Raw genomic sequence first — 26,209 nt, 5'->3', positions numbered from 1 at the left:
ACTAACCCCTCAGAATTCAGAAAAAAATCTTTTACTAGTCTTCTTACTTTTCTTTTTTTCCCCTCTTTTTAAAAATTTATTTATTTATTTAGACAGGGGGAGGGGCAAAGGGAAAGAGAATCTTAAGCAGGCTCCATGCCCAGTGTGGAGCCTGACTCGGGGCTCGATCTCACGATTCTGAGCTCATGACTTGAGCTGAAACCAAGTATTGGACACTTAACCAACTGAGCCACTCAGGTGCCCCCATCTTCTGACTTTTCAATGGCAATATGTATTGTTTATATATTCAATAATAACCTTTGTTCTTTTCTATCAGCATATGATTGAACAAATCAGTTATGCAACCAAGGCCATGCCTGCATGCTGTACTTGACAAATCTCATTTTATCAAGTACAATAAACTCACTAATAAGGACCAAGGATCAATCTTATATGAGAATCCAATGTGTTCATAGGCCTCCTAAGAAAACTGGATTGGTATCTGGACTAGAGGATTCCAATCTCAGAGGTGATTAAAAAAAAGGATACTCCGTGTCAGGCCACTCCTTAGCAATTTTTGAAAACCTTCAAAAATATATATATTCTCCCAAATTTATAGGTACTGCCGATAAAATCTGGAGAGAGGGAGGTTATCTCAATCTTGGCTTCCTAGTCTCAGGGTAAAAAGGAAAATAAGAGACTTTAAAGAATTCAATCCAAGATTCCTTACAAAAATCTCCAGACAGAAGTCAGTTATCTCATATTTAGTTGCTCAAAACTGTGCACCTTTAGGTTGGCAGAGTAAACTCAAGGAGGCCATGTGGCTATTGACATTCTTTTTTGCACCTATGTAAACAATCAGACCAAAGTTAATGAGCCCAGCTATTTTGTGCTCATGAATGTTATTTGGAGATTATTTATAATCCCCAAAGGGGAGACTATTAGAAGAATTACCCCAAACTTGGGAATAGGCAAGAGAGATTACTTAGTGTACTTTCAGTATAGTGTTGGGCTTGACCTTCTTTTGACCATACTATTTTACAGTTTGGTAGGAACTGAGATTACTTTGTGGATTTTTCACTAGTTCCCTTATTAATTGAATTAAATAAAATATTTAAACATGCTTACTTTATATTTGTATAAGAATACAAATTTTCTAAACTTTTGAAAAATATAGTACTGGAGACAATAATAGAAGTTATGCATAGGGCAGCCCAGGTGGCTCAGCGATTTAGCACTGCCTTTAGCCCAGGGTGTGATCCTGGAGATCTGGAATCGAGTCCCACATCAGGCTCCCTGCATAGAGCCTGCTTCTCCCTCTGCCTGTGTCTCTGCCTCTCTCTCTCTCTCTCTCATGAATAAATAAATAAAATCTTTTAAAAAAAAGAAGTTATGCATAGATATTTGGTATAGCAATATATCATTATGGAATAGGAATATGTTATACTGCTAAGTGAAATGGGCCCTTACTGTGGTCCCCTTAAAGTACTTGGCTAATTGTTTTAAGGACACAGCTATCAAGAATAGCAATAATAGTAACAATTGTTAAAGAATAACAATTGTGTGCTACTTAGTAGTCTAGAGACTTTGCTTATATTACCTATTATTCTCACCACAGTCTATGTGGGAATTATTTTCCTCCTTTAACAGATAAGGAAATTGAGTCTCCAAATTCACAGCGAGTAAGTGGCAAAACAGTCTTAATCCCAAATCCGTCTGACTTTAAAACTAGTATTTAAAATAAATAAATAAATAAATAAATAAATAAATAAATAAATAAATCTAGTATTTTCTGCCTCAATTGTCTCCTACTAGGCGAAACAGCCTCCAATAAACAGTTCCTGTCTTCAAGGTGCTCACCAAACTAAAAGAAAAAAATTTTTAAATGTACAAAAATGTCAGCAATACTTTTTGAAAAAATCCACATATAAGTGGATTTGCACAGTTCAAATCCATGTTGTTCAAGGGTCAATTGTATATTATGCCTAATTTTTAATTCAGGTTGATTTTGGCAAATAAAGTTTCCTTTCGAGGATTCAGTTTCTCCTCTGCTGAACTGTTTCAGCTCCAATACATTTTTAAAAAAATCACACCCATTTACTATCCTTTTTATTTTTTATGTCATTCATTCCCTCTTTGCCAGCTTGGATACCATTGTTAATTGTTAGGCTTACTCCCTGATTTACACTATCAACTTTTTGTATTGACTTGGTAAAACTGAATTTTGATTTAATCCAGCATCATCTCCCCTGTGTCTGCATCTGGGCAGCTGAATGTGCCTGAAGAAAAATGCGCAATGATGTTGACTGTTCTCACATTACATTTATGACCATTAATGTCAAGGCAGTCCTTGTGGAGACAAATCCATATTTTCCTGTTAATTCACTCTCCAGTCTTATAGATCGCTATTTTTCTTTCCTTCTCTTGTCCCAAACATTTAATACCTTAGGCCTCTTCATCCTGTGTGGATGACTCTGCATCCCTCATTTTTATTGAGAAGACAGGCATATATAATACTTCCACATAATACCACCATACATCTTCTTAGCTACTTATAACTCTATCCATAGACTACAAATTCACTCCCAGTTGAATGGATAGATTGTCCTAGCCCCCAGCTAAGCCTCCCTGCCTTGATGCAAAATATCTCATTCCTTCTTTACTCTTCCATGATGTTGTTCCTGCAACTGTCCCCTTATTGCTTCATCAGTTTTTCCAGGCTGCTGGATTATGATCAGAGATCACACAAAAATGTTCTAATAAAATTGCCTCTTCAGCTACTGCCTCAGTCCTGTATATAGAAATGTCCTCAGAAGACCTGCCTAAAATCATTGTATCCACTTATCTGCCCCCTTTCATTCTTTTTTGAATCCACCCTCTTCAAGTTTCCTTCCCGAACTCTGAATATTGTCAAAGCCATCAGCGATTGCCACGTGGACAAAAACTGTTCAATTTTCCATCCTTATATTATTTGAACAAAACTAGCATTTGACATGACTGGGAGTTCTTTCCTTCTTTGAACTGTTTACTCACATGCTCCTAATACTGTCACTTCCTTTCTTGGTTCTCTTTCTAGCTCTTTTGACACTGATCTCCAGCTCTATTCTGGTTATCTCCTTGGATTTTAAGCATTGGTGTACTCTAAAGCATACTCTCTTTGCTATCTAAATTTACTACATAGGGACGCCTGGGTAGCTCAGTGGTTGAGCATCTGCCTTCAGCTCAGGGTGTGATCCGAGAGTCCCGGGACTGAGTGAGTCCCTTGGTCACTGCTGCTATGGATTGAAATGTGACATCCTCCACCCCAAATACATGTGTTGAAGCCTTGGCCCTCCCCCACAGTGTAATGGTATTTGAGATGAGGGCTTTGAGAACTAATTAGGTCTAGATAGGATCGTGAGGGGAAAGCCCTCATGATGAGATTAATGCCCTGATAAGAGGCTAGAGAGCTTGCATTACTCTCCCCATCCCTCCTCTTCAGTCCTGTCATGACTGAGGAAAGGTCATGTGAGGATATAATGAGAAAGGGGCTACCTGCAACCCAAGGAGAGAGCTCCCACCAGGCACCAACCCTGCTGACACCTTAATTTTGGACTTTCAAGTCCAGAACTATGAGAAGTAAACTGCTAGCTAAGTCACTTAATCTATACCATTTTGTTATGGAAGCTCAAGCTAAGACAATTACTATGTAGCTGCAGAAGACCAGGGCCCAATAACCAGAAAGATGGACTAGTTTTTGCCATGCCTTAATTCACAATTGAACTTGAACATCTGCACCTTAACTCTAAGCCACTACAGCCAGATTATAGCTGTGCTTTCTATAGAAAAGCTAGCAAAAACCAGATGCTCAGCTGAAAGTCCCTTGGCAGATTCTTTTTGGACTAGTCAGAACCTCAGTGTGACACTTGATAGTCATTGGCAGTCTTGGCGCTCATCCTGTTCAACACTATATTCTAGGTACTCAGCATTGTTCATGGGACATGAGAATGTTCAATATGTTTTATGTTTGATGAATGTTGATTAAATGAATGAATGAACACGGAGCAAAGTCTTCTTTTATAATATTGATCATTAAATAAACTTTTCTTTTTTCTTTTTTTTTTAAAGTTTACTTTTTAATGCTACCATTAGAAATGAGGATATTTTCTGCCCTTCCCTGTCTACAGTTCATCTGATGATGTGTGAATGAGCTCATTGGAGCTAAATATGCTACATTCAAATTGATATTTGTCACACTACTGTTTGTCATTTGTAGGGTTAATAGTGCTTGTGTCCAGACTAGAAGTTACTACCCAAAATCATTTGGTGAAAATTCATTACTATGAATTCTCATGGAAATGTTAAGAAATGCAAGTTTTAAGTCATTATAGGACTGAGGTTTAAAGTCAAGTTAAGAATTCTCCAAGTTCTTGGGATCCCTGGGTGGCGCAGCGGTTTGGCGCCTGCCTTTGGCCCAGGGCGCGATCCTGGAGACCCGGGATCGAATCCCACATCGGGCTCTCGGTGCATGGAGCCTGCTTCTCCCTCTGCCTGTGTCTCTGCCTCTCTCTCTCTCTCTCTGTGACTATCATAAATAAATAAAAATTAAAAAAATATATTAAAAAAAAAAGAATTCTCCAAGTTCTTAAATAATGACTTAATTACTATGTAAAAGATAGGAAGATTGGGTTGGTTTCATTATGGCCAACCAAATTGATTCTGTTCACTAGTCTGGAAATAAGTGAATGAATCCAATTTATGCCAAGTGCTTTATGTGGCGTATTTTCTCTCTCAATCTTCCAACAGTTCTCTTGAGTACATATTATTGTACATATCATGAATAACCACATATTCAAGACTATATAAAATCCTAGCAACTTCTACTGCCAGGAGACTACTGTATATCCCAATATAGTGAAGACTGTCAACTTGAGTAACGCCACTACTGTTCTGGGTCTTGTAGATGAAATTAGTGGACTTTCAAACTTTCTGCATCACAATCTATATAGTGCTTAGAATATTGAGAAGAATTGAAATTTATTTACGAGGTAGTTGTCTACAAGAAGACAAAGAGACATGAAGATTTGAATTGCCTTCAAGCTATGTTTTTACTTCAAAATAGGTCATAGTCTGTTTAAATTCACTTTTCCAAAGAATGTGTCACAGATGTGAAACCAGAGCAAATCTGCAATTTCTTAGACCACACATGACCTTGTTCATCCAGTATCAACTATAACCCTACTTTAGATTTTTGCTAGGTGGCTTTCTGTGGGATGAGTTAGATGTCTTCTTGAGGCTGACATGATAAGTGGGTGACTCTCGGTTTCCACTTAAGGACTGAGGTTTGAGAACAGCAGTGTTGAACTTCTAGATGCTGCCCCTTCATTGGCTAGGGGCTAGGCTTAGCTTCATGCTTTCAAAGTCAACCCATCTTGGCCTAAAGTCTAATAAAAGAGCACTTAAAAAGGGCTATAGGTAAATACATCATTTCCTTAGAAGTTGTCATTCCTTTTGACACTCAAATGTATGATTAATTAATAAAAAAGGAAGATTATGTACCTGAAATAACCAGATGAATCACACCTGCTAAGATGATTATACCTTGCAGGTGGAATTTAGTTTGACCTTTTTACAAAAAGAAAGTACGTGTAGTACTATTATTGTTCTGTGACATGGCACATTTTTTTCCCAATGTTAAAGAGAGGCTGGTGGATAAAAGCATATAATTCACACTATGCCTAATGACTTTTAAATTTATTTTATTTAATACTTAGATAGCTAATAATTCTCATGATTTTCAAATCAAATAGTATAAAAATTCACTGAAAAGCTGGTTACCCATGCCCCAGATCCTGTCCCGCTCCCAGAGGTAACCACTTTTATTTGTTTGTTGGGTATCCTTTCAGACATTTTTAAAATGAATGTTCAACTAAGACAAATATATATTCTTACTTTTATCCCTTTGTAACGTAAATATATACTCTTTTTTTTAAAAAAAATTTTTTATTTGTTTATTTGAGGTAGAGAGCATGAGTGGGGAGCAGGGGGAGAGGGAGAAGGAGGCTCCCCACTGAGCAAAGAGCCTCATAGGGCTCCATCCCAGGACACTGGGATCATGACATGAGCTGAAGGCAGAGGCTTAAGCAACTGAGCCATCCAGGTGCCCTTTAAATATATATTCTTAATTTTGTTCCTTTGTTATTTAAACATAACCTCTTTTTAAAAAATTGTATTTGTTTATTCATGAGAGACACACAGAGAGAGGCAGAGACACAGGCAGAGGGAGAAGCAGGCTCTATACAGGGAGCCTGACGTGGGACTTGATCCCGGGTCCCCGGGATCCTGCCCTGAGCCAAAGGCAGACGCTCAACCATTGAGCCACCCAGACGTCTGCATAAACTTTTTTTTTTTTTTTTAACTTAGTAACATGTCTTGTAAAGTTTTCATAGTGTATATTCTTTTATTTTTTGTATCTGCATAGTAGTATCCCATTGGAAGACTGTAAGAAACATTTGAGTTGTTAAAAAACAATTGTGTTGTTTCCAATCTTTTATTATTCCAGATAATATAGCAACAAATAAATTTGTATCTTATTTCCAGATATACTCTCAGATTTTCTACAAATAGGGATGATTTTACAGCCTTAATTACAGTTTTTATATCTTTATTTTTTTTTCTGCATCCCAAGGTTTTATCTTTTTAAAAATTTTTTATTTAAATCCAATGTTTATATCTTTATTTCTCTTTGCACTGACTTATAACCCCAGAATAACGTTTAAAAATAGTTTTAATTCATCATGGTCCTTTTCCTTACTTTATTAGAAATTCCTTTAATGTCTAATTTTTAAACATGGCTTTCAGATTGAGACAGATGTATTAAGGAAGTATTCATATATTCCTGGATAAAGAAGAGTATTTAAAAAAAATCAAGAATGGCTATTGACTTTTTCAAATATCTTTTCAATGTTTCTAGAAATAACCCTATGTTTTTTGTTTTTTAGATCTTTCATGATTATCTGAATAAATTTACTAATGTTGTATGATTCTTACATTCTTGGTTTCTGAATTTATAAGTAAGATTGATCTATAGATTTCTTTTATGTCCAAACTGTTAGATTTTAATTTCAATGTTGTCTTATAGAATTTAATTAGAAATATTCATTTCTTATGCTTTTTAATCACAGACATAAAGGCAGAAACATAGGCAAAGGGAGAATCAGGCTCCCTCTCCGGGGGGGAGCTTGATGTGGGACTCAATCCCAGGCCCCTGGGATCATGCCCTGAGTGGAAGGCAGATGCTCAACCACTGAGCCACCCAGGTGCCCCTTCCTTCTGTTTTTTTTAAAGTGTTTTTCTATCTTTTTGAGTTGGTACTTATTTAATTAATTCAGCTAATGCTGTGTCACAGAATTCTGATGAGTAGTGTTTTCATTTATCATTATTTTCTAGAACCTCTACAATTTTTGTTGTAAGAGTACTTAAGAGAGCATTTTGTTGTTGTTGTGTATATCCAGGTATGGAGATTTTTGTTTTTCTGATTTTTCTCTTAATTTCTAGCTTATTATATTGTGATTATAGAATGTCATCTGTGATTCCTTATTTTCAGATATTATTAAAGTTTTCTTTGTGGCTTAATATATATGCTCATATTTCATGAATATGCTATTAATCCTTTAAAAACATATTAAAAACTTTAAAAACTCCTTTTAAAGTACAGCATCTGATATATCCACATTTAGACCAGGGAGATGAGTAAAATTCTTCTATTTTTTATTTCCTTTCTATATGTCTATCTCTTATATTGTAAAATTGTAATATAATATATATTATATAAAATATATATATTATTGCATTGTAATATACGTAATTGCTACAGTGCATTTGGATCATAGATATTCATAACTTTCACATCTTCATTGTGAATTTTACTTTTTGTGTTATAAAGTATCATTCTCATCTTATACAATATTTATTTGTCCTGAATCCAACTTGTCTGAAATTAAGGTCAAACTATTGCTTTTTTATTATTATTTCTTTATATTTGTGTGTGTGTGGATGGGGCATTAATTATTCAGGTAAAACTTTGACTTTTTCCTTTTGTTATCAACCACTCTAAATCTTTTTTTCTAACATATCTGTCTACAGTATAAAGTTTGACTTTAATGCAATTTGAAGATCCTTTTAAAAAATAACTGGACATATGTATTGATTTAGAAGTATCTCTGTCAATTCTTGGATACATTTGTGCGTGTGAGTGTATGTGTATATGTGTTTATAGTTCTTCTATTTAGGAAGGTGTGCATTAAGGTATATATTTGCTTTCTAGTGGCTACCTTTATAATTAAGTCTTCATTTTATGTTCATAATCCTCTATTATTTCAGATATTATTAGTTACAAGCAGTGATAAATTTGCATGCATCTCCTTCTCTTTCCGACTCTGCATTATCAAACTTTGTTTAAAAAATTAAATTTTCTGGGGATCCCTGGGTGGCGCAGCGGTTTGGCGCCTGCCTTTGGCCCAGGGCGCGATCCTGGAGACCCGGGATCGAATCCCACATCGGGCTCTCGGTGCATGGAGCCTGCTTCTCCCTCTGCCTGTGTCTCTGCCTCTCTCTCTCTCTCTCTGTGACTATCATAAATAAATAAAAAAAAAATTTAAAAAAATGTTTAAAAAAAATTAAATTTTCTAAGGATGACTGTATGGCTCAGCGGTTAAGCATCTGCCTTCAGCCCAGGGTGTGAACTTGGAGACCGGGGATTGAGTCTCGCATCGGGCTCTCTTCATGGAGCCTGTTTCTCCCTCTGCCTGTGTCTCTCCTTTTCTCTGTGTGTCTCTTGTGAATAAATAAATAAAAATCTTTAAATTAATTAATTAATTAATTAATTCAAATTTCTAGTGTTTATCTTTGTGCTGTTATGCACTTTTAGTGTACAACTTATATGTCAGCTTTAAATGACATTTTCAACCTCAGCAGTTATAGATGAGTCAGTGAGCTTGCTCCAATTAATACTATCTTTTTCCTTTTCCTTCTGAATATTTGTGTCTATATGGTTTCAAAGTCTATAATATAAATACATTTTTTAATAGTCTAAACTTTAGAATACAAGTGTATTCATTGTTCACCATGAGTCTTTTTAAGAGAGCTTCCTCACATTTAAGATTGCTCAGAAAGAAAAGTCTTTGATTTTTAATGTTTTAAACATATGGTCTTCATACTTGATGAAGAACTTGGCTGGATATAAAATACTTAGATCATACTTTCTTTCCTTGAAAATCTCATGTTTTTCCCCATTAATGTTGCTTTGGAGGAGACTGAAGTGAGGTTGACTCATTTTTCCTGATACAAGATTTGATCTTTTTGCTTTTCTTCTTCAAAGATTCTTTCTTTATATTTAAATTTTAATAACTTGTTAGCAAATGTCTTTGCTTAATCATTATGAATCAATTTTCTTTAGCACATGGTGTTTACTTTCAATATGGAGATTCAAGACTTCTGTATTAATTTCAGGAAAGTTCTTTTATAATTTTGTTTGAAAGAATTTGTTCTATCCCACTGCTAACGTTTTCTTCTTCAGAGACTCCAATTATAGGTATGTTGGCTCTGCATCATATTTCATCTATTGTTTGCATTTTCATACAATGCTTAAAAATATATTTCTCTTTATTTTCATTTAATTTTGACTATTCTTCTTATATACATCTTTGCCGTCTCTTAACTCATCCACAGTGCTTATTCCCCTCCGTGTTTCTTCCAATATCGTCTTTATTTCTGTGATGGTTTGGTCCTTTTTTCTTCTTCGTATCTGATTTGTTTCAGCTCATTTCAACCTCACCTCTTTCTTGAGTTTCTTCATTTGTGTGTTGTCACATTGCATAATAAATTATATTGCTTCATTAACATAATGGGAAATATATTTCATTTAGGGAGTCAATATAGCTTAATGAAGAAGAGCACAGACATTGAAGAAACACTACATATAGTCACAATTTTCATTGGCTCTGTGGTAACTTTTTTTTTCCATATCTTTTGGTAATTTTGAGGCTCCTTTTCAGAATCTTTCTAATAGTATCTTTGTATCCTTTTTGTGCCAGTTTCTTCTTTATCACCACTCACTCCTAAATGGTCTTTTGTAGAAAACTCCTGAATTGGAGGCTTCAAGATAGCTTTCCTATTCTCTCAATCAAAAAGCTTACTTTCTGTGGCAGATTGTTATATACTAATGACCCACAACATTGGACACCTCCGCCTACCCATGCCCTTATGTGGCCCCCACCCCTTACATTGACTCTAGACTTAGCTATATGACTTACTTTAGCCAATGGGGCATTTGGAAACATGGTGCAGGCAGAAACTTCAAAGGAGCACGAATATTGGAGCCTGCCCTCTCTCTTGCTGCTGGGAACTATTCCAACTCCACATGAAAAAGCCTGAGCTAGCCCCAGGCCTCCCTTCCGAGGCCCAAATACGCAAGTGAGACCTACTGAGTGATACACCAGGTGAAGCAGAAATAAGCCGCCCTAGTTGAGCCCATCCCAATTTATCACTTCATTCAACTGTAGGCAAATAATTGGTAGCTCCTAAACCATTGTTTTTGGTGGTTTGTCATGCAGCAATAGATTACAGATTCACTTTTATTGCTGCTGCAGAAACAGTCTGCTTCCAGTAATTATGGCTTTTCTGTAGACTCACTCCCTCTAAGTCTCTGAAGTAAATTTAGTTCAAGAGATCGTCTGCCAACAGATCTATGTTCCCCAGTTCTTAAAGACAAGGAATAGGTCTTCTACATCTCATAGTGATTACCTTATTCTCAAGGATTATAGTTTTGCTGCCTGATGCTAGTGGGTTCCCTGGAAACTCTCTGTGCCTCTTCTCCCCATTTCTGTATGCCTCTTCTGCCTCACCTGTTCGACTCTTGCTCCATTTTTTTGGAGAGACACAGCTGCTTTTGCAATTTAAGGTAAGCCCTTTACTTTCAGGAAATGCATTTTTGCTGGTACTTTCTGAAGTCCTTACTGCTGGTTCTCTTTGACTCTTCCTGGACCTTTTCTGTATCACTTCTGCCCAAATGCAGCTGCTTTTAGGCAACTTTTACTAGTAGTTTGGAATTTGTCAGTAAAATTTTTGCTTAAAATGGCATTTAACATTTTTTCCCATTGTCTTTGTTAGTTTAGATATTTCCTATGGAGAAGTGGGAAGAATGTTTAAATAGATGACATCATCTTCATACAGGAGTCCATTTAATCCTTGTTTGCAACCAGAACCCTTTGGACACATTTTTCTGAAGATGATGTAGTAACCTTGAGTGCTTTAGTAATCACTAATACCTTTAAAAGTTCTAATATTCACAGGGGGAGCATGTCACTCAAACTGATTCTTCTTTTCCCAGGTTGAATCACAATTTAGGTTCCTATCTCACATTCTATTTGGGCAATGGGCTGTTTCTATTTAATAAGTCTGACTAATTAATCCTCACTGTAGTTCAGGAAAAAGTGGTTGTTTTGTCATCATTTTTGAGACAAAGACTGTGACAGAATCATGACTGTATTGCAGGATTTATTGGCTTTCCTCCACATGCTCATTGCCTCACTATTATTAATTTTGGCTTTGGGCTCAATTTCAAGCTAATAGATAAGTAGATGGCATAGAACATAAAGCAAAAGGCCCAAGAAGGCAGCATTTCAGCTGTGGAGAACTGGGTGCTCTACACTCCAAGCGCTAGTATTTGAAAATGTTTCCTCCAAAACCACCAAGGGGAAAGAGTACTGGGCAGGAGTCCATTAAGTCCCTACACTGAAAAGCTTTCAGGTATGACTTTCATTGTGTGGGTATGTGAAGGTGATTGGGTTAATGAGTGAGCAACAGAAGGTTACTGTCACTTCTTTGACAAGGTCCTATTTGCTCAAATTCGCTGACCCATTTCCCCTTCCAACTAGAGAAAAATGCTTCCACTAGTATAATTAGTATGTGCTTCTGTGTGTCATATGTGATACTTGTCCGTTTTGGGCTTCCATAATAGCTTCTCCCACGAGGCAGAGAGCTTCCTGGGTGCAGGGTCGGTACCCCTGATCATGTCTGTATGTCAGCATCTGACACAGTGTATTGTGCTCAGCGCGTAACCATAATGTGTGCCATAATGTTTATTGGAATAAATTGAAAAATAAGCCAATTTTATCCATTAAAGTCTTTGCGGTTTCTTGCTAGTTGTAATAGTTTCATATGCAAAGTTACTGCATCTCGCTTTTCCTTGCCAGCTCTCTTCTCTCTTCCTCTGACTGGAAGAGCTGGACAACTGGGGAAAAGGAGACCTGTGTCTTCCCCCATCTGGCTCCCCCTACCTCCTGCTCCCTCCGCCTCAAGTGGCAGGCTCCCACCCAGCTGTGCTCTTCAAGCTGGGGGCCTTCAGGTTACGGGGTGCGTGTTGCTAGGACCCGCTCCTAGGGTATCTTGGCGGAGCGCCTCCTTGGATGTGAGCGGACCCAGTGGGCACCGTGCTTATCCACTCTGGAGCATCTTCGTGCGACAGGAGAGCAGCGGGGTCTCACCCTCGTACCGGCTCCTTCAGCGTAATTTGCTCCGCTTGCTCCCTTTCCTACCGCTCTCCCCATCCCCCCCGCCACTAGCGCTGAGTGCTCCCCTCCCCATCCCCTTTTGTGCAACCCGTGGCTGCGGAGCTTCTAGTACTGTATTCATGGCAGATGAAGAGAGAGTGACTGACACGTTCCAGGGACTGCGAATCGCAGCGAGCGCGGGTGGCAGGGGGAGGGTGTGTAGTGGCAGACGGCCGCTGGGATTATGAATGGGGGCGGGGGGGCGGCGAGTGCGGGGTTCAAACCGGGATCTTCGGCAGCGGGCTTCGGATAGGCACGCAGGGTTGTGCGTAATCCTTCAGCTCTGGTGGGAAGGGAGATGCCGTGAGCTCCTGGGGGAGGCGAGGGTTATTTTGCAAAACTCCCTTAGTGTCGTGCAGCAGAGTACTGCGGGCGGTCGGCGAGGTAGGTGGAGGAGGGAAAGGCACGGGAAGGGAATCTGGGAGAGGCCAGCCCCCGGGGACGGTGTGCCTCGCTCCCAGAATTGACAGGTGGTGGCCTCAGCAGTTACAACCTAGTACCTAGCATCTCGTCCCTGCAAAAACGATCACATTGTTGATTCCCCGCACCGGGCGGAAGAGCGCAGCGCGGCAGAGCAAGTGCCACGGGCGAGCTGCCTCCCGGGGAGGGGGGAGTGGGGGGACAGAGAAGGGGGGGTGGAGGGGGGCAGCGGAGGACACCGGAGCTGGGGCGCTTGGCGGCCGTCTGCACCGCCGGGCTGCCCTCCGGTCCGCGCGCGCGCCCCGCAGCCGCCCCCGGCTCGTGCGCCCCTTTCCGGGGCTCCCGGCCCCGCCTCGGCGGCTGCGGGCTCCTCGTCGCCCGCCCGGCTGCACGCGAGCGTCTCCCGCCGGCTCCCGCGCCCGCGCCCGCGGAGCGCTGCACCGACGAGCCGAGCCGGGCGGAGCCGCCGCGCTGCACCAGCGGCGCCTCGGGCAGGAGGAGGGCGGCTTCCGCGGTAAGGGCTGCCCGGGAGGCTGCGGCTTCATTTTCCTCCTTCTCTTACTTCATCACACCGCGAGGCCGGGATGGGGAGTGTGGGGCGCTGTGGGCTGGCGGGGGGCGGGGGGCGGGGGCCGCGAGGGCGTGGGGCCGCGCCAGGGCGGCCGTTGGGACCTCCCGTGGGAACCCCGCCGACCCCGCCGACCCCGCCGACCGGCCTTCGCGCCCCGCTCCCTCCTTGCCTGCTTCTGCCTCCGCCCGTGAACCTCGGGGCGAACCCCTGGGCGGGGGAGAGCTCGGGGAGCTGCAGGAGGCCGAGGCGCTCGCGGGGCCGGGCGGGAGGGACCGCGGGCGGCGCGCGAGGGAGGGAGCCCAAGTCCCGGGAGTTTGCCGCGGCTGCGGCCCCAGGACGGTCCCGGGCACCCGGGCGCGGGGGCACCCAGTGCGGCGCCGCGGAGCCGCGGCAGAAGGGGGGCTCGGCCGGCAACTTTTGGGAAGCCCTGTCTCAGGTGTGGGGAGGGGTGCTGGGATGTGTTCAGGGCCTGGCCCTTCCTGAGCTACAAGTGTGTGTGCGTGCGTGCGTGTGTGTGCGCGCGCGTGTGTGTGTGTGTGTGTGTGTGTAGGGTTCTTCTCCCTTTCCTCCCTGCTATCCCTCCTCTTCCAGGAATCTCTTCCTTCCCCCTTTCACAGACCACCCCCTCCCATGTGCCTTAACTTCAAGCAAAATACAAACCGACCGTAGTCAATAGCTTTAAAGCAAGTAGAGGGACGCCTTGCTCCGCGGTTAAGCTCTGCTTTGGGCTCAGGGCCTGATCCTGGAGTCCCAGGATCGAGTCCACATGGGGCTCCCTGCAGGGAACCTGCTTCTCTCTCTGCCTGTGTCTCTGCCTCTCTGTGTGTGTCTCTCATGAATAAATCAATAAAATCTTAAAAAAAAAAATAAAACAAGTATAAAGAAGAGAGAGAGCACAGAGGAATAGTTCTTAATTGCATCGTGGTTAATTTTAAAGATGAAAATACTGTATATAAATAACATATAACGTATTATATATGGTGTGATACACATATATGATATAATATACGCACAGGCCTAGGGTAATTTTTAAGAAACATTTTGAGACTGTCACCTAAAATTATATTACATTTGCATTATGTTTACATCATGTGTATATGGTGCTATTAAACAGCAATGGTAAATCTATGCATCCTGTGTCTTAGACCTGTATGGGCTATACAGATCTATACTGTTCTTCGAATCACATCCATCTTTTAAATTCAGAGATTTCCAGTTAATTGAAAGCCTTAGAATAAGGCTGTAAGAATAAAAGGCTAAGAAATTAAGAGAAAAAGTATGGATGCTGGATTTTTTTAGTGGATCAGCCACATACCCCTCTTTCCTTTTACTAAAAGCTGGTTGTTATGCCAGTAATTTTCATAAAAAGAAAAACAATTTGAGGACTTCAAAGTGTTTTTACCTAGGCCTGAGGTGTAGGCAGACGTCTGGCGTATATCTGTACATGAATTGACAAGAAGGTAGATAAGGCAAATGATTTCACTTCAGGTAAAAAAAATTCAGCTGCACTTCCTTCTGAGGGCACCTCATTTAACTTCTGATATTCCCACAGAGGAACCCCCTTACTGTCAGCCTGTGTCTTTGTGTCTTTGGCATCACTGTGGTTTGATCAACTCTTCAAATCAATACTTGCAGAACTTGGCTAGTAACATATTTGCTGGCTGTTTCTGTTCTTTTTCTTTTTAAACAACAGAATGCCAATTATAAAAAATAAGTGAATAAGTAAATAGATTGAAGTTGTTGAGATGGTATGATTGACACATTGACACCTTGAGGCTAACTATATGTGTATCATCTCTCTATATTCCTTATGATGCTTGTGAGCTGAACAATTTTGCATTGTGTCTACTCGTAGTCTTTTTTCTCAGCCAGTCTGCTTTAATTTCTGATTTGACATATTTTTGCAAAGATGAATTATCTTAAATTTCTCTAGAGGTTATCTAGTTGGGCCTACTAATTTCTTTTGAATAGAATTGATTATGGTTTGAGGAATAAGAAATCAATCATATATGGTTTTCTGATCTTGGTGTCCTTCACCTATCTGGAGGTAGGTATTTAATAATAATATGTATGCACAAGTAGGGATTCATGTTTCATAGAAATATTAGACACGGAAATGACATTTTCATTTTGGTTTGTAAATGGTTGTAAACTGAAGATTTAAAATTATTAAGGAATAAAGAGTCCCATGTTGCTTTTAGTATCTTATCTGGCTGACTTTCTTTAGGGAGCGAGAGGTACATGATGTGGTCTTAGAAAGATTTAGGGGTTAGTGATTTGGATTTATCTTTCGTTATTATGGCATAAAAATTCATTACTCTTTCCAAGAAAAATCTGAGGAGTGGAGTTTGTAGAAGATGTGAGGTTGTTGTTGATTATATGACAAATGGGGTTTCTTTGAGCACTGGTTGTTGGAGTCACCTTATGGTAATATGGCAGGCACTGAGGTGCCAAATCCCCCTTCAAGAAGAGCTTTTTGCCCCAGCTTCTGAGAGTGCTGTTAACACATAGCCTTCAAGGGTCCTTGAAGGGGATTGCCTGAGTTGTAGGAAGCATCTTTGTCCAAGGTCATGTCTCTTTCCAGGGTAGCTCACACGAAGTGGCTGATCCATGTGCGGGATATGAAGGGCTGGTCATCTCAGTTCAACTCCACACAACTCTGAAGGACCACTCTAGCTCTGAAACTCCCTACAGGACTTGCATTGCAGCTTGACATTTCCCATTTCTGTTTCCTTCCGCATTCTCAGATGTTGATAGCAAGGTGGTCCTTAATAAAATTGCATGCTCAGCTTCATCTCCGAGGTGGCTTCCTTGGGGAAGCCAGCCTATGACAACGTCTCCTCCATGCACATTCATTTTGCCAGTTTTGATCTTTTGTCTTTTAAAATGTAGTGCCATTTCTCATTGGAAGGCATTTCTGTATCTCTGCTGCCCTTCTGTTTGTTCCTCCGCGTTTTCTCATTCTTTCCTTTTGTTGGATTTGCGGTGTCTTTAATCTCTTTTCCATCTAATGATTTCAATGCTATATCTCTCATTTCTATTCCTTTAGTAGGCATGTTTGTTTTTAATATTCAGATTTTGTCTTAACAGATGAATAAAAATATCTACTCTCTTCTTGAATAATATAAGGGCCTTATTAAGTTATAATTCTGATCATACTCTGTATTTCATAATATTTTGTGGCATAATAGTTCCACTACATTTTTCACATGGATTGTGGCATTTTATATAATTAGTTTTTTGTTGTTGTTGGTTTTTTTTCATAGTCAGTGTTTATTTAGGCTTATCCACATTTTCTGTCCTCATTGTAGTTTCTTGCATCCTTTTCCTTCCTTCTGGATTCAGATTCCTTTGGATGGAAGTAATTCTTTGATAAGCATATGCACATGATAAATATCTTTTCATCTATTTTGTTTGTTTGTTTGGAACTGTATTTTATCCAAACACTTGAATAATAGATTACCTGGGAGCAAAATTCTAAGTTGACATTTATTTTTCTTACCACTCTGAAGATACTGTCTTTTAGCCTCTGTTGTTAAAAATCAGAGATTGTTTCTTGGTTGCTTTTAGGATTCCTCTTTGTCTTTGGTGTTCTGCAGTTTTATTATGGTATGCCCGGATGTGGATTTGTTTATACTTTTTCTCCTTGGGTTTTCTTATGATCTAATCAGGTGATTCTTATATTTCTTGAATTATTACAAATTTGTGGCATGTCCCATCATATATTATCTTGCCTCTATTCTCTCTAAACTTTCCTCTGTAATTCTTAGTAGGTATATGTTTGACCTTCTTGTTTTATTCCTCATGTCTATTACCTCTGTGTATATATATATTTTTTCTGTTAGAAATATTTTTAAGAGGCATTGGTGTAATTCTTCAGGACTTATTCCAGCTAATCAATTCTTCTTTATTTATGCCTATCTTTTAAGTTGTAGCTTAGAAAAAGTTGAGCTACATAGCTCAATATATATATATAATATATTCAATAGCTATTATTGAGCTATTAATTAGTGTTTCTTTTCTAGAAGTGCTAATTGATACGTTTTCATATCTACCTGTCTTTCCCCCTAGGTTTTCTATCATTTTATTATGAATTTTGTCCTTATTTTATCTCTTTAATAGTCACACTTGTCCTATTTTATAGTCTCAGATTATTCTCTTACTTGAAATTCTTCTGCTGGTTCTTCCAAAACTACCCATCCACTATAAACAGATCTTTTCCTCATGTGGTTTGTGACTGGGATTATGACTCATCTTCAGTCAAGTTTTTACTTTTGTTTCTTTCATAGTAGTTTTGTTTTTCCCAGTTTTTGAAAGTTTCCCTGTAGAGTATAATTGTGCTTGTCTTCATAGAATACCTCAGGAGTTTTGCTGGTCTGGGGTCAGCTTGAAAACAAAAACTATTGAAGTATAATTGACATATTACATTATATTTTCAGTGTACAACATGATTCAATGCTCGTATATATTGCAAAATTATCACCACATTAAGTCTAGTTAACATCCTAAGGATCAACTTTTACATTAATTTCCTGGCTTGAGATTCTTGAACCATGCAGGTGATGTGTGTGTGTGTGTGTGTGGAGGGGCTGCTTAGGAATTTAATCCAAGGAATACTTTTTTCCTTCTATCTGGAGCCCCAGAAAGAGACAGGTTTTCTTGCTACTTCCGAGGCTGGACTTCTAGTCCTTGAACTATGCAGTCAACTTCTTGAGAGTTTTCCTTTATACAAAGGTCTTGGCTCCAGTTACCTTACTTTTATGGGTCCCAAACCAAGTTGCTTGTCCCTACACACATATGAAATCTCCAGCCTCTCGGCATTAATGCCTGTGTCTAAGGTCTGGATCACTTAGGGTTGCTATAGGGCCAGTGTACATGCTTGCTATTCTGATATTTGTTTCCTTTCTGTTTTAATATCTTTAGATGACCTTTTTTTTCCCTCTTCAAGTTTATTTAACCTATTCAATTATCCTGGTCTTTTAAAAGACTTATTATCTATGTGTTTGTAGCAGAAGGGAGTTTGGTCCTCATTCATTCAGTTGGCTATCCTAGTGGAATAAGACAACCATCAGTGACTGGATCCACTTTGAGAATTGACTCTTTTCAATCACTTTCTCTCTCTCTCTCTCTCTCTTTTTTTTAGTTACACTATTTTTATTTTATATTCATTGTTTCGCATTATTTTTAAAAACTTAATTATACTAGCCTTTCGTTCTCTATCTCCCTCCCTTCCTCCCTCCTTCCTTCTTTCCTTCCTTCTTTTTTCCTTTTTCTTCTTTCTTTCTTTCTTTCTTTCTTTCTTTCTTTCTTTCTTTCTTTCTTTCTTTCGTGTTGAGTCCAAGAAAGATGTCTTACAGAGTGTCTCAAAGTTTGGATTTCTCTAGTGATTTATTCACTTGATTAGATTCAGGTTAACCATTTTGGGCAAGAACATTCCTATGTGGGTGATGTGGACTTCCTGTTACATCACAGCAGAAATGTCTGTTTATCCCATTACTGGTTACACCACTTGAAAGGTGATACCTGCCAAAGTTCTCCCGTTTTGTTTCTCTTACCTTCAGACTACGTGAAAAACCTGCTTCCCCACAACTTTTACCCCATTTTTGAAAATTAATTTTAAAATTTTGAGATAGTTATAGATTGACATGCAGTTGAAGGACATATACAGAGATCCTGTATACTCTTCACTTTCTTTTGAACAGTAACATTTTGAAAAACCATGATACAGTAATACATTCAGGAAATTGACATTAATTGAATCTACAAATCTTACTCAGATTTCACCAGTTTTACACTCATTTGAGTGTGTATGTTTAAGTCTATGCAGTTTTATCACATGTATAGGTTTATGTATCCACCACCACAGTCAAGATATAGAACTTTCCAATTACCGCAAGGAACCTTTATGCTGCTCCTTTTTAGAATTAACTACCCCTGCCTCCCTCTCACTTCCTGGCACCATTTCTAACCCCTAACAACCACTAATCTGATCTCCATCTCATTTTGTCATTTCAAAAATGGTACATATATGGAATCATAGATAATATGATCTTAAAGATTATTTCTTTTCTCACTGTAATTCCCTAGAGATTCATCCAAGTTGTTGTGTTATCAGTCATTGTTTCTTTTTATTGCTGAGCCATATTCCATTCATCCGTGGAAGGACATTTGCACTATTTCCAGTTTGGGGCTATTATGACTAAGTTTCCTATGCACATTTGTGTATGGGTTTTGTGTGAATGTAAGTTTTCATTTCTCTGGGATAAATGCCCAAGGGTGTGATGGTTGAGTCCTATGATAATTGCACGTTTAATTGGATAAGAAATTGCCAAATTGGGGGATCCCTTGGTGGCTCAGCGGTTGAGCATCTGCCTTCAGCTCAGGGCATGATCTTGGAGACTCAGGATCAAGTCCCGCATTGGGCTCCCTGCATGGAGTCTGCTTCTCTCTCTGCCTGTGTCTCTGCCTCTCTCTCTCTCTCTCTGTGTCTCTCATGAATAAATAAATAAAATATTTTAAAAAAAGAAATTGCCAAATCATTTTCCAGAATGGGTGTACCATTTTATATTCCTACCAGCAATGTCTGATGATCCTGTTTTCTGCATTGTTAGAGTTTGTCTCCATTTTACTTTGTTTTCTGTTTGTTTCTTCTTCCTTTATTTCTCTTTAGTTGCCTTCCTGTGAGTTAGTTGAAATGTTTTATAGGATTCTGTTTTGATTTATTTATAGTTTTTCAAGCATATTTGTATAGTTTTCTCAGTCGTCCTGTTGGCTCTTACTATATGTATTTATGTTTCTTTACACTTGCTTCATTTTAAATGCTGTTTCTTGAATATAAGACACTGTCATTTTGTTTGTTTGTTTCAATCACTGAATAGGAAATGATGTAGACAATTCATACTGGGAAGGAATTTGTGGTTGACAGTTCTTTTCTTTCAGCACTTAAAAAATGTGCTGCTCCTTCAGGTCCTACGGTTCCTGATGAGAAAATCATTGTTATTTGAGTTGATGCCCCACTAAAGGCAATGAGCTCTTTCTCTCTAGTTGGTTTTATGATACTTTCTTTATCATTAGTTTTTAAAAGCTTGGTTATGGGCAGCTCGGGTGGCTCAGCGGTTTAGCTCTGCCTTCAGCCCAGGGCCTGATCCTGGAGACTTGGGATTGAGTCCCACGTCAGGCTGCCTGCATGAGGGAGACCTCTGCCCGCCCCCCCCCTCTCTCTGTCTCTCATGAATAAATAAATAAAATATTTTAAAAATCTTTTTAAAAAAGCTTGGTTATGATGTGTCTTGGCAAAGATTTCTTTGGGTTTATTCTCTTTGGGTTTTGATTAGCTTCTTAAATTGATGTGCTTTTGTCTTTCACCAAATTTGGGAAGTTTTTTTTTCCCCCCAATACTCTTTCAGCTCTACTGTCTTTCTCATTTCCTTCTGGTCCTCTAATGATAGAAATGTTGGATCTTTTTTTTATTGTACCAGAGGTCTCTGAGGTTCTGTTTATCTTTTTGTTTTGTTTTGTTTTGTTTTGTTTACTTTCTCTCTGTTTTTCAGATTTGCTAAATTCTATGGAGCTATTCTCAAGTTCACTGATTCTGTCCTCTATCACCTCTACTGTAGAACCACTGAGTATTTTATTTTTGTTGTTTTATTTTTTTGTTCTATAATCGCCATTGCCATTTTGTTTTTTTAAAGACTTATACAATGAAAACCAAAACTTATACATCTTTGTTCAGATTTTCCATACTTTTTCACTTATTTCCAGAGAATCTGAATTTGCTTGCAGAGGTATTCTTATAATGGATGCTTTAAAATTCTTATCAGATACCTATGATAACTGATTCACTTTAGTGTTCATATCAGTTGATTGACTTTTCTCATTCAAGTTGTGATTATATCCTGGACATGTTGGCTACCAAGTTGGGAGGCTCAGGTCTTGTTTACATCTTATGAGTTTAGCGGTCACTCTGTTTAGGTTAGCACACAGGTCCTGGATTACTTTTCTGGGTTGTGGTTTCAATGACAATATTATTTCCAGGGGCTTTGCTAGCTGTTTTAATCTGTTTATTTTGTTAGGTGCTTCTGGGCTCTCATTGAACCCTGTTGATACTACTGGAGGGTGGTGGAAGAAGCCTCCCCAGGCCAGACCTGCTGTACCTCTAGATGAGGGAAGGGATTTTTTGGCCTGTAGGGATAAAAAGGACTCCCCAGCCCAGAGCTTGTTGTGGCGGGATTCCCCCTGCCAGTGCTGTGAGGCCATCTGGTGTTGTTGGCTGGACCCCAGTTAGATGCAGGGGAAGAATGAGCCCACCTATATCATCCACTGCCAAATTGGGGTTGGGAGACTCTAGACCCAGGTAACCTGCAGTGGGATCAGGAGTACTTAGGCATCCTACTACCCTGTTGTTCCTCTGGTCTGGCCTGATTAATCAGCCCACCTCCTCTTTTCAGTGTTTGGAGTCCTCTTATGTTATTTCTAGTGTTTAGAATTGTGCTAAGTGGGAAGAGGCTGGGAGAGGTAAGTAGCTGCCATCTGTGTGGACCAGAAGTATATGTCTTTTAAAAATACCAGGTTGAAAAAAAAATACCAGGTTGACTAATTAGCCACATTATCCATTAAAATAGTTAAAGATACTCATTTGACTGTGTTTTTCTGTAATATGTGTTTGTGAGAGAGACATAGACTAAGCCTCTTAAATTTACTTAAATTAATTTAAATTCAAATTAGGTTAATTAATATTACTGTAATTGGATAATTAAATGTTAAGTCAATGCTGTCAGTGGGATCTAAGACAAAGATCTACGTATGTGATATTTTCTCTATCAAACATTTTTCTCCAAGTTGTTCTATTGCATTTGAAAAATACTAGTACCTTTTTTTCTTTTCCCATCACTGGAAAATACTAAAAAAAAATCCTTTACCAGATGGATACTTTGAACCATAGAGAAAATAAATGACATTATTTGCACAAGCAACTTGGTGATATTTAGAGTGGACTGAGGAAAAGATACCAGAATTCTGTCTTTGGCTGTCCTGGTTTATAACATAGTGCTGACTCATGGAATACTGGCATTTTCAGAACTGAAAATGAACTTAGAGTTAGCCTATTTCAACCGTGTTGTTTTATATTTAAGGAAACTGATACCTTGAAAATAAGGGAACCTAAGTTCCTTTAGTTCCATAATGGCAGGGCTTATTTATTCTGAATTCATAGTATTTCCTAATTTTGTTTTCTTTAAGAAATCACAATCACTTTCTTTTTAGAAGACTTTAGAAGAAGAAAATTAAAATTATATATTGTAGCATGATTCCCATTCCCTTTTCTAAGGAGAAGAAATACTAAATAAGTTGGGATGGCATGATGGTACTTTTAAAAAAATAGGCATATTTGAAAATATGATGAATTTATGGACCGACTATCCAGAAAAATAAACACAAACTCAATAATTTGCATGCAGTATTAAGGGTTTGTGAACTCTGAGGGAAGACCACTCCTAGGGAAGACCACTATGCTTCTTGTCTTGTTTGTACCATGTGATATCTATGGATGGTCTTTGCTGGGGAAAATTACATAGGGATAATTCCTCATTTTATATTCAGACTCACCCTTCAGAGCTTGTGGATCCTGGCAGTTGTCCTGGGCACAATGCATTGGTTTACTGAGGAATTTGTTTTCCTGCAGGTTCTAGAGAGCCAGTAGGTGAGAAGAATATAAAGGGACCAGCAGGTGTTAAAACAGACTGTGGGAAATACAAACAGGCAACTCAGCCCATAATACTTGCTTTCTCCTCCTACACACACATACACACACACCTCAAGATTCCTTAGAAAGATCCTTCTTCTGCTCCCATCTGCTGTCACCCTCTTACTGTATGGAGAAACATTGCCCTTTGGAGACAATTCTCTTTTGCTCTAGTAAGGCTGTTCTGTTAGTCATTTAAACCAAATTTCACCCACATCAAATGTTAGGGGTTGAAAGAACAAACTGTTTAGTGTCATTTGATGTATTTACTGTGTACTTTTCAAGGAGGAGAAGAAAACCATGTCCATATTTTTCTTACAGAATGGGTCAAAATAATTTAAGAACATAGGATAATAAATGTTTCTGCATTCAGTGAGTGAGGCCAGCATTTGTTAAGTTAAGCTTAAATTGCTTTTAAGGAATCTGTTTATGTATATACTTAAAGGAAGCTCCTATATTTTCTTGGTGACTAGTACAGTGTCCTGGATGAAAAATAAGACTCTGAAATGATTTGATGTGCCATGCTGTATACTAGAGTGAAAAACTTCAATGCAGAAAAACAGAGAGGTAGTATAAAAATAAATAATACAATGACTATTTTTATTTCTTAGTGCTTTTATATATTTTAAAATATTGAAAGGAATTTTGTTTTCAGGGTTACTCTTTAGTAATTGTATAATTGAGGGCTGAGAATCACAAATCCTAAGTGCCATTTCTGTTGTGCCACTAAGTGGGTAAGTGACAACCCCTGTGTAAGCCTTAAGGTATAAATGAAGATGTTGAATTATGGTAATCTCCAAGAGTCTTTTCAGCATTATGACTTAGTGAAATTTTAGCAGTTGTTATTTGACACATTAGGGGAGTTTTTGATATGCCTGTGTAATTAAGTATTAGTCATAAGAAAGCTCTCCAGGGAACTAATTTTTAAATTTGAAATTATTATAATACCTTGATGGGTCAGAAATTTGCATTAGTCAGAGAGGTCATGGTTGGGTTAGGACTACCTAAGTATACAGGTACAATACAGCACAATTTGGAGAATAAGCATCTTAATGCTGTTGTGACAGTGGCAGTCATGATGATGCCAATGTGGACGGCACTGGATTTCATTGGTCTGGAGGTGCAGTGATACTGTAGGTTGCTCATTCAGCATCATTTACGTCTTTTCTCTTTTATCCTCCTGTGCTATTCGAATTGGAAGGCCAATCATTCAACTTTTCAGCCTCCTTTGAAGCTAAGAATGGCCCATATTACAAATATTAGATGGAGATTTCTGGAGAATGCTTTCCTTCTTTAGCAAAAGGGAAAGCTTCTTAAGGAGAAGGTTCTTGCCCTTGACCCTTATTCCTTCTTTCTCAGTAGAGCATGGACGCCCTGCTTTGAGGTGAGCATCATCTTGCAAGCATGAGGAATAAAACCAGATGATTAGGATGAGGAAGCAGAAAAACAGATGTAACCCGGATCCTTGATAATATGTTAGAGTAGATCTATCAGCTCTGCACTGCCTACCTCCAGTCTTATTATTCCATGAGAAAAAATTAAACTTCTGTTTCTTCCAGTATTTATTAGGTTTTCTGTTACTCCGAGCCAAACACATTCCCAACTGAATATGTAAAGTAACTATTATGACTTTGCATTTTTGAAGGATAAAATTAGTGTTTATAGATCTTTGTAATTACTAATGTAGGGCTGCAAAATTTGGACTAGTTTGTACAAATATCTTCATTGTGAGGAAGCTTGGGTGTGAAAATTTTGGATAATTTGTAAAATTTTTATTTTATTCTTCATAGCATGAAGAATAGCATAAGACTGTTTTCTATTGCTTAGAGAATATTTCAAATTTTATTCAATGGGTGAAATTTATATGAGGAAAACTATTTCTGTGAGTCACAACTCCCACTTTGCTGTAATCTTTGGTGAAATGGGGATATAGCAGAAGAATGCCAATGAACCTTGAAAAAATGTTTTCCTCATTTAATTTATAGTCAAAAATGTATAGTTGAGTGGGTTGCCTGATTTACTGTTTAGTCTAAGTTTGTTTCCAGCATATTCCTTCTGACCTCACACTTTTGGATGGCTGAAAAAGACTTTAAAAGAAGGACTTTAAAGATTGAAAGAAGGATGACCATTTGCAATATGTGGATATAGAAGATGGGAGAGGTTTTTTTTGTGTGTGTGTGACATAGCATTTGCACCCCCTCTATTTGGTTTAAGTGCAGGGAATTAATTTTTGCATATAAGCCAAATAATGAGAGAAAAAGAATTCAATTAGGATATATGTGTGTTTTTTACATTTTTTCTCAGTTAGAATTGCATTCATTTGAGAGTCACTGAAAATTTGGCATGCAATACTACAAGTAAGGAGTTTCTTTTTGTTTGTTTGTTTTACATGCAATAAGACATCTGGAAGAAGACCGTCTAAGGCTGGGACAACTGCACAACAGGGTTGTCAAAGATTTAGGCTTCTTCTTGCTTTTGGCTCTACTGTCATTATTGTATGGGTTTCATTTTCTTGGTGGAAAGACAGTTAGTGAACATATGGGAATGGCATCTGGACCACAGGCAGGAAGAAGGGGCCAGACAAAAGGCAAGGCCCATACCAGCCATCAGTCCTTTTTTATAAGGAAAGTGAGAGCTCCCAGGAAGATGACTCTGGTGACTTTAGCTAATATCTTACTAACCAGAATTATGTCAGTGGTCTTGCCAGACAATGGGGAAATCTAAGAAATAGAGGTTTTGTTTTTTTGTTTTTTCATAGAAACAGAAAAAATACAAAAAATAAAAACAAAAAAACCAAACAAACCAAAAAAGGGGATGATGTACACATTTCTGTCTGTATACAGTCATGCTCTATATTAGGAGATTACAACTTGTTTCATGAATCAGGGTGGGGAAATGGTTGTATACGGA

General features: G+C 38.7%; 1 protein-coding gene across 5 annotated transcripts in view; it reads left to right on the top strand.

The window, feature by feature from the left end:
• Positions 1-12,231: 12,231 nt before the first annotated feature.
• PDE4B (phosphodiesterase 4B) overlaps positions 12,232-26,209 on the top strand; it is a 530,398-nt gene continuing 516,420 nt past the window's right edge. The window contains exon 1 of one of the 5 annotated variants that reach the window (XM_072730657.1): positions 12,232-12,427. The gene's annotated coding sequence lies outside the window, so the exon portion shown is untranslated. Of the gene's footprint in view, positions 12,428-12,645; positions 12,954-13,304; positions 13,504-26,209 lie in introns of those variants that run through there. The other 4 variants (XM_072730658.1, XM_072730662.1, XM_072730661.1 and 1 more) reach the window with 4 other exon arrangements.

Source organism: Vulpes vulpes, chromosome 12 (assembly GCF_048418805.1).
Source record: "Vulpes vulpes isolate BD-2025 chromosome 12, VulVul3, whole genome shotgun sequence".
Taxonomy (NCBI): Eukaryota; Metazoa; Chordata; class Mammalia; order Carnivora; family Canidae; genus Vulpes; species Vulpes vulpes.
Note: the sequence above shows the minus strand (reverse complement) of the source record. Positions and strands in the feature narration are given on the sequence as shown.